This window comes from Octodon degus, unplaced genomic scaffold, assembly GCF_000260255.1.
Source record: "Octodon degus isolate 3935 unplaced genomic scaffold, OctDeg1.0 scaffold00166, whole genome shotgun sequence".
Classification (NCBI taxonomy): domain Eukaryota; kingdom Metazoa; phylum Chordata; class Mammalia; order Rodentia; family Octodontidae; genus Octodon; species Octodon degus.
Window position 1 is genome coordinate 741938 of NW_004524742.1, and position 6824 is coordinate 748761.

General features: G+C 39.0%; 1 pseudogene; it reads right to left on the reverse strand.

The window, feature by feature from the left end:
- Positions 1-1920: 1920 nt before the first annotated feature.
- LOC101567963 overlaps positions 1921-6824 on the reverse strand; it is a 77532-nt pseudogene continuing 72628 nt past the window's right edge.

Below are 6824 nucleotides of genomic sequence, written 5' to 3' on the forward strand. Positions count from 1 at the left end.
ACCCTCCCCACCCTGACATACGACTCCTCAGTATGACATTTGGACTGGCCTTCTAAAATAAATATCAAACTTGGCAAACTCTCAACATGTCCACGACTACAATGGGTCAAAGTGCTCACCCTGGGTTGTTGCAATGCCCTATCATTTTGTGTCCCGGCTTTCAATTCTTTATGGTGCAGGATCCAGACGGTCATGAGTAATCTGTCCAACACACAATTTATATCATTCCACTGAGCACTCCTCCCACCAGACAGACATACACAGGTATCAAGGACCCACATGTGCAAACGTCATATTGTCTCCTTACTGTGAAAACCTGAAAGAGAAAAATGAAATCTGAAGGGCACAACAGACACTGAGAAAAGGGTGTGAATTCATTCAAAGGGAAGGAAATATGGAGTTGAAGAGAAGGACAGAGGAGGGAGTGGGGAAAAGAGATTTATCTATGCATATACGCAGGATGGTTTGGACAACTGTACTGTGCATTTCTGCTGGTCTATGGGAAGGAACAGTTAATGCTTTAATTTGTTTTGTCTTCTTTTTTGAATTATTTGTTCTTTCCTCTCCTTAATTTCTTATACATTTCTTTCTTTTTTTCTTTCTTCAATTTTATATGCATACATTTGGTAATATGAATAACTAGAAGACAACAGTATGCATTACAACAAATACTGTGAAATTAATATTTTGTTAAGTGAAATTCTGTATCACTTTTAATTTTTTGTGTTTTAATTCTAATTTGCAATCTCTTTAGAACATAAAAAATAAAAACAAAAAAGGTATCATGGATAAATAAAACATAGTACACCAATAAAAAATGCACAGCATAACTATCTAAAATAGGCGAGGCTAAGAGCTACTGTCAGACCTTCAGCATACAGCAGCCCTATTCCCAAGATTATACTAGATCTATCAAGAAAAACTGTGAACAGCAACATCATAAACTCAAAATAGTCATTTCTGGGTGTCTTTACCTAAGAAAATGATGGAGGAAAGTTAACACAAGATTTTTTAAAGATATACTAAAATGAAAATCTCTAAGAGACATGTGCATGAGAGGATAATATATATCTAAGTACATAAAAAGGTAATATACAGGATATAACAGAACTGTACATATGCTATTGTAAATTTATGGGGTTTTTGGCAGAACCGGGTATTGAACTCAGACCCTTGTGCTTGCCAGGGAAGCGCTTATTCTACTGAGCCATCTCCCTGGCCCCTTGAACTGTACATATACTGTCTGGCCTCTATGGGCATTTGCCTGAATGCCCAATTCCTTCCCAGTATTCTCACCTGGGAGCAGATGGGGCAATGGGGCTAAGGTCACTGGAAGTTGTTTAATTTTTGTGGGGTATGTGGCAGTTCTCTGGGCATGAGGCGTGTAGAAAGCATGTAAAACACAATGGACAAAAAAATCAGAATGCTCACAATCAATGAGACTCTAAGGAATCATTTTGTCATGGTTCCCTCAAGCCTTCAATAATCCATTATATTTGAAATATCAGTAATGCATTACACAGAGACAATTAAATGATACACCACACAGAATTTGTTAAATATCTGTCCTCCTTTGCCCTCTACACCCAGCATACTCCCTTAGAATAGTACAGGCAGGGAAGACCTAACTATTGGGAGGAATCCCTAACACTTTTTTAAGGTAGAATACTAGCTAGTCCAAAAGGACTCCTTCCTTTAAGGGTTTCCAGAAACTAGACATTGCAACTTTGTATTGGCAACATTTTTGTTTTGTTTTTGTTTTTTATGTAGAGGGTCTTACAGTGTCTCCCTACACTGATCAGACTCATAGTGATCCTCCTGTTTCTAGCCTCCCAAACGCTGGAATTACAGATGTGTGCCACCATGCCCAGTCTCGGTTGTCATCTCAGTGCACCCCGGAGGTGGCGCCGGTACTGCATGCTACAGATCAAACCCCGTTTGCTGGCACTGATGTTTGTTTGGAGTAAATTCAACTCCAGGAGCTGCATGTTTGAAAGCAGAAGGGTTACATCAGTTGCCCCAATTCCTTCCATCATAGCACCTTGGCCAAAGCATTCACCATTTGGAGGTGTTAGTCCTAAGGTTCCATCAGGTATCATAGTGGCAGGTCCTGGGGCAGTTGGGGTACCAGCTGGCACAGGAGCAGGGGGCATGGACCCTCTATTGTTTATGCCTATAGCACCTCCCATAGCCATCTGGCCCATCGGTATCTCTTGTTCTTGCACAACAGGGAAGGTTCCTTGGAATTCTTCCTGCTGTCACCGCATCATCTCTTCTTGTGCCACCACATTTCTTCTTCAGGGCACCTACCCCACTCTTCCTGCCCAAGCTCCAGTTGCTTTCAGGCCTCTTGGTTATGCAGAGCTCTTCCATTCTCCCAAGTTCTTCTTTGTGCTTCATCAAATCCTGCCTCATTAGCATAACCTGGTACTCATGGCAGGCAGCCTCCACCTCCGTCTTCAGCTTCTGATGGGCTTCCTTGATGTTGCAGTCCTTTTGATCCTGCTGCTGCTTCTCCATCTCAGTAAGTACCTTCCAGTACATGGCACATTCATATTCAAAGAAGCCAGCCTGTGCAAATCAAGATGGCTGCTCTTGCCCCTTAGTGCTGGTTCTTTATAACAAGCTTTTCTGGAAGCTCTTCTTTATCATCTAACTGGTCCATATGCTCCACAGTCACAGGCCGAGGAACTGTCGTTAGTAGGAAAGACCTTTTACTGCATCTGTGCAGAGCTTTCTGTGCAGCTGGCTTCCCTGAGAATTCCACAATGCCTTTTCCTGAGGGTCTTCCTCAAGCATCCACAATGACCACAGTCCTTTCCACCTGGCCAAACACAGAAAAGGTTTCTTCTGGTAGCTCATTGGACACATACTGAGAAAGATTTGGGACTGTAAAGGATGCACTATAGCAGGCAAAGCACATGCACAGTTGTTTTCCATGGAGAGGCGTGTTGTCCACTTTGGCAATCTCTGCAAGGGTTCATGTGTCCAAGCTGATAATGTCAAAGCCTTTATCCTTATTAATGAAAACTTCTCCTGCTTTCCCATATTTCTCAAAGTTTCCTCATTTCCTCCTCAGTGATATCCGGGGAAGACTGCCCACAGAGAGGCAGCTATGTTGGTAAATGTCTTCTCTCTCTCCTGGTTTCCTAAAATTCAGGTCAGAAGTCAAACCTTCATTTTGGCTACTGGCCTGTTGCCCATTGGCTGGTATTGGTAGTGGCGGTGTTGGTGGCAGTGACTGCTGATGTTACTGATGCTTCCTTGGAGTCCGGTTCTGCTTTTCCAAGTGAAAGGTCTCATTGCTCTGATATTTATGCCCTCAACTTGGTTGAAGACAGCAAAAGGCCTCCAGTCCTAACTTTAACTTCACCAGTACTAAAAGTCTTCTTTTCAGAGAGAAGTCATCCTGTTTAAGTATGGCTGTAAACAGAAATACAGTTTAAAGAAAACATACTGAACCAAATAATATAAGGTACCAAGCTAATGAACTTAGATTTTCATGAAAGACTTGCGAGTAAAGAAATGTGTGTCCTTGCATATGGAACAATGGAAAAGTACAGTTGGTACTAAGGTATTGTAAAGAAAACAATTTCACCAAAGGTCATTAGGGAAAGACCATGGCCCAGTGCTTGGGAGGCTGAAAACAGGAACATCACTTTGAGCCTGATCTGTGTAGTGAGACCCTATAAACCCTGTACTAAATACATTTAAAAGAGACCTTGGCCACAGAAATATCAAAAGCATGGCAGGAAGATAGTGATCTAGAAGAAATAGTAATTTTAAGGCCTATTAGGAAAGATGTACCTTAGCTTGAAATCATTCTCCACTTCACTATTCAGAACTTTCAAGAAATTTCAACCTTTCTTCCTTTCTCAACTATAAGGAATGTGGTGATCCCATGGGAGTCTCTGAAAAGAAGGAAGTTGAATACCTTTCGTATTTGAACTGCAAAGTAGTGATCAATTAGTTGATTAATAATCAAGTAATTAAGCATGGGGTTCCTGAATAAGATGAAAAGTAGGAATAACCAGCAGAACAATTTTAAGAACCATCTCTCAGCTTTATAAACTAATCCTCCTCTAATGGCCCTTTTTAATGTAATTTATAGTTTCATCATTACCCTTTTTGTATTAGTAATTATTTCTAAAATACCAAAGAACCATCTTTTTTTCAAGGTCCTTCCCTTAGTCTGATTTACAATCCAGCTCAAGTTGGACTCTGTCTTTCTGAGGTTTGACATTTCAAAATATTTATTGCTCTTTTACATTAATGTCTTTCTCATGAATCTGAAGGTGACCGTTATTCCTTTCATCGTGTTGTAATTAAATGGATCAACTATTGCTTTATTATTTCCACTATTTGTCTGCACAGCACATTAAAACTTTCAGATGAGAAAGTGATATTGAGCGCTGTGTGAACTATAACAAACAAATATTTCCGAAAATATAGGGTCCTCTTGATACATTGCTAAAGAAGCTGTTCCAAGCGAAAGCACAAAATCTTTAATATTTTATTGATCAGATCTAAACCTTCTGCCCAAAGTGGCAATTAAATTTCAATTAAACTGACTGAAAGCATCATATTAAATTTCAGCACTTTACGAGCTATCAGATAATGCTGCAGGACAAATCTTTAGTATGATCACACTCTTTTCAAATTATATTATCCTGTTCATTCACAATAAAAGTGACAGTTTTAGGTATACTTTCAATATTTCTTGAATATAAACCCTCTAATGAACACATTTTATTGCCTTTAAATCAATTATTATTGGATATTTTAATAAAGTGAATTGAGCACTTTGTTTTACACACTGCTTAGAAATTATTATATTTTGCAGGCTGCACAGCAAAGAACTGAATCACACAGAGAGAAATGGCCAAATATCTGACAGCATAGGAGAAATAGAACAAGCTATGTAGACGGGGAAGGGCTTCCCCTCTTAATCTATAGCATTTGATGATACATGTTAATTAGCATTGAATTTTTTTTTTACTTTTGAAATTTAAGCCCAAGTTCAATAAGTACCTTGAATTATAATTAAAAATATTAGACAATCACGAAGTCATAGCATGAGTATTATACTATTTGTACTGTATAAAGAGAATTGGAACCTTTAAATTTCCGCTTTTGCCTCCTGTACACTTTGAATTTCCGATTTATGATATTATGTTTAAGTTTTTCAAAACAAAGTCTGTGTTAACTGTTAGCTATGATTGTGGCCATCTGAATGATGTACATGGGATTATAATGCAATTGTGTTTTTTTTTTTATTTTTCCACTCTTAGGATTAATCCAGACCCTAAAGTTTAGTATATAGCCAACGCGGTCGGTCCAGGTTGCCAAGATGAACACAAATGAACCTTCATCTCTATGCTATTCAGATCACATTCCACGTCCTTAACATTTCAAATCATATTCACGTCACGGAAAGCCTGGCGTGCTGGTCCCGGCTCCTGCACACACACACACACGCCACCGACATCCGAACTTGACAAGCGCGGTACAGAAACAAACATTGGAGAGTAGATTTGGGAAGAAAATGTCTTGTGTTTTAATAGCATCTACCCACACAGAAGACTTTGCCCGGCTCTGTGACTGAAAGGGTGCCTTCCTTGCCAGAGTTGAAAGGGTATTCTAATAGCCTTAGTATAATTCATTGGAGTGTATTAAATTAAAATTTAGATGAAAATCGTGATTTCTTATTGAAATGATTCAATTAGATTATGGTCCCTGAATTTGAGTAATTGAGTCTGAGAGCTACAGGGACTTTAACAAGTCATTAGAGCTATCCCTGTGTAGGACTGAATTAAGAGACCAATAGCAAGGCTATTCACGGAGATGCCATTAATTTATAAGGAATGCCGGAACATCATTTCAATAATAGTTGGCCAGATAAGTCTGGCTTCCATACAAAACCCATCTGAAGGTTAAGCAACCAGTTGTCCACTTCCCACTTCCTTCCGAAGTAAACAACAGCTCCAAGCCCCAACTTTAAGAGTACTCCTTCCTAGCACTGTTCCTGCAATAGAATTTGGTCTACATAAGCTGGAATTAGTCAGATATTGCCAGCTATTATTGCTTACCTGAGTAAGAGTTGTAGAACATACTTTCCAAAAAAAAATATGTGATTTAAAACTTAAGAGATATTGAAAGGAATTTAAAAGAGCCGAGGTGATGGCACATGCTTGCAACTTCAGCATGCAGGAGGCTGAGCCAGGAAGATCATGTGTTTCAGGCCAGTCTGGCTATATGGCGTTACCACACCTCAAAAGAAAACCAAACAAACAAAAAAAAGTAAGAACTGCTTTTACTGTTTCAGATTATCTGTTATACTTTGGGCAGTGAACATGAATTAATAAAACACAGGCCCATATATGATATCTATTAAGAAAAAATTGTTTCTTCTACTCTCACATTCCGACAAACTCACAAATGTGTCAAATAATATTCCACCTATGTTACTCTTCATAGATCACAAATCCTGTATAGAAACAGGAGCTACTGGGACGCATTCTAAATGAAAATAATTCTTATTTAGCAAACCTCCACACATAAAACTGGTGCCTTAATTACAGCTTCAGTCTGTTTATTTCACCCCCATTTTAGCTAAACAGACAACTAAGACAGTTATGATAGACAACCCAGAAAATGCTCACTGTCACATGAAAATAACTGCATGATTTACACATTTGGCAAAAATAGTAGTGCTAAACATGGATGATGTGACCTCTGGTAGGCTATTTTTTAAATATACATATAGCAAGAAATATGGTGGCTGGGGAGATAGTTCAGTGACTTAAGCACCTGATTGGCAAGCA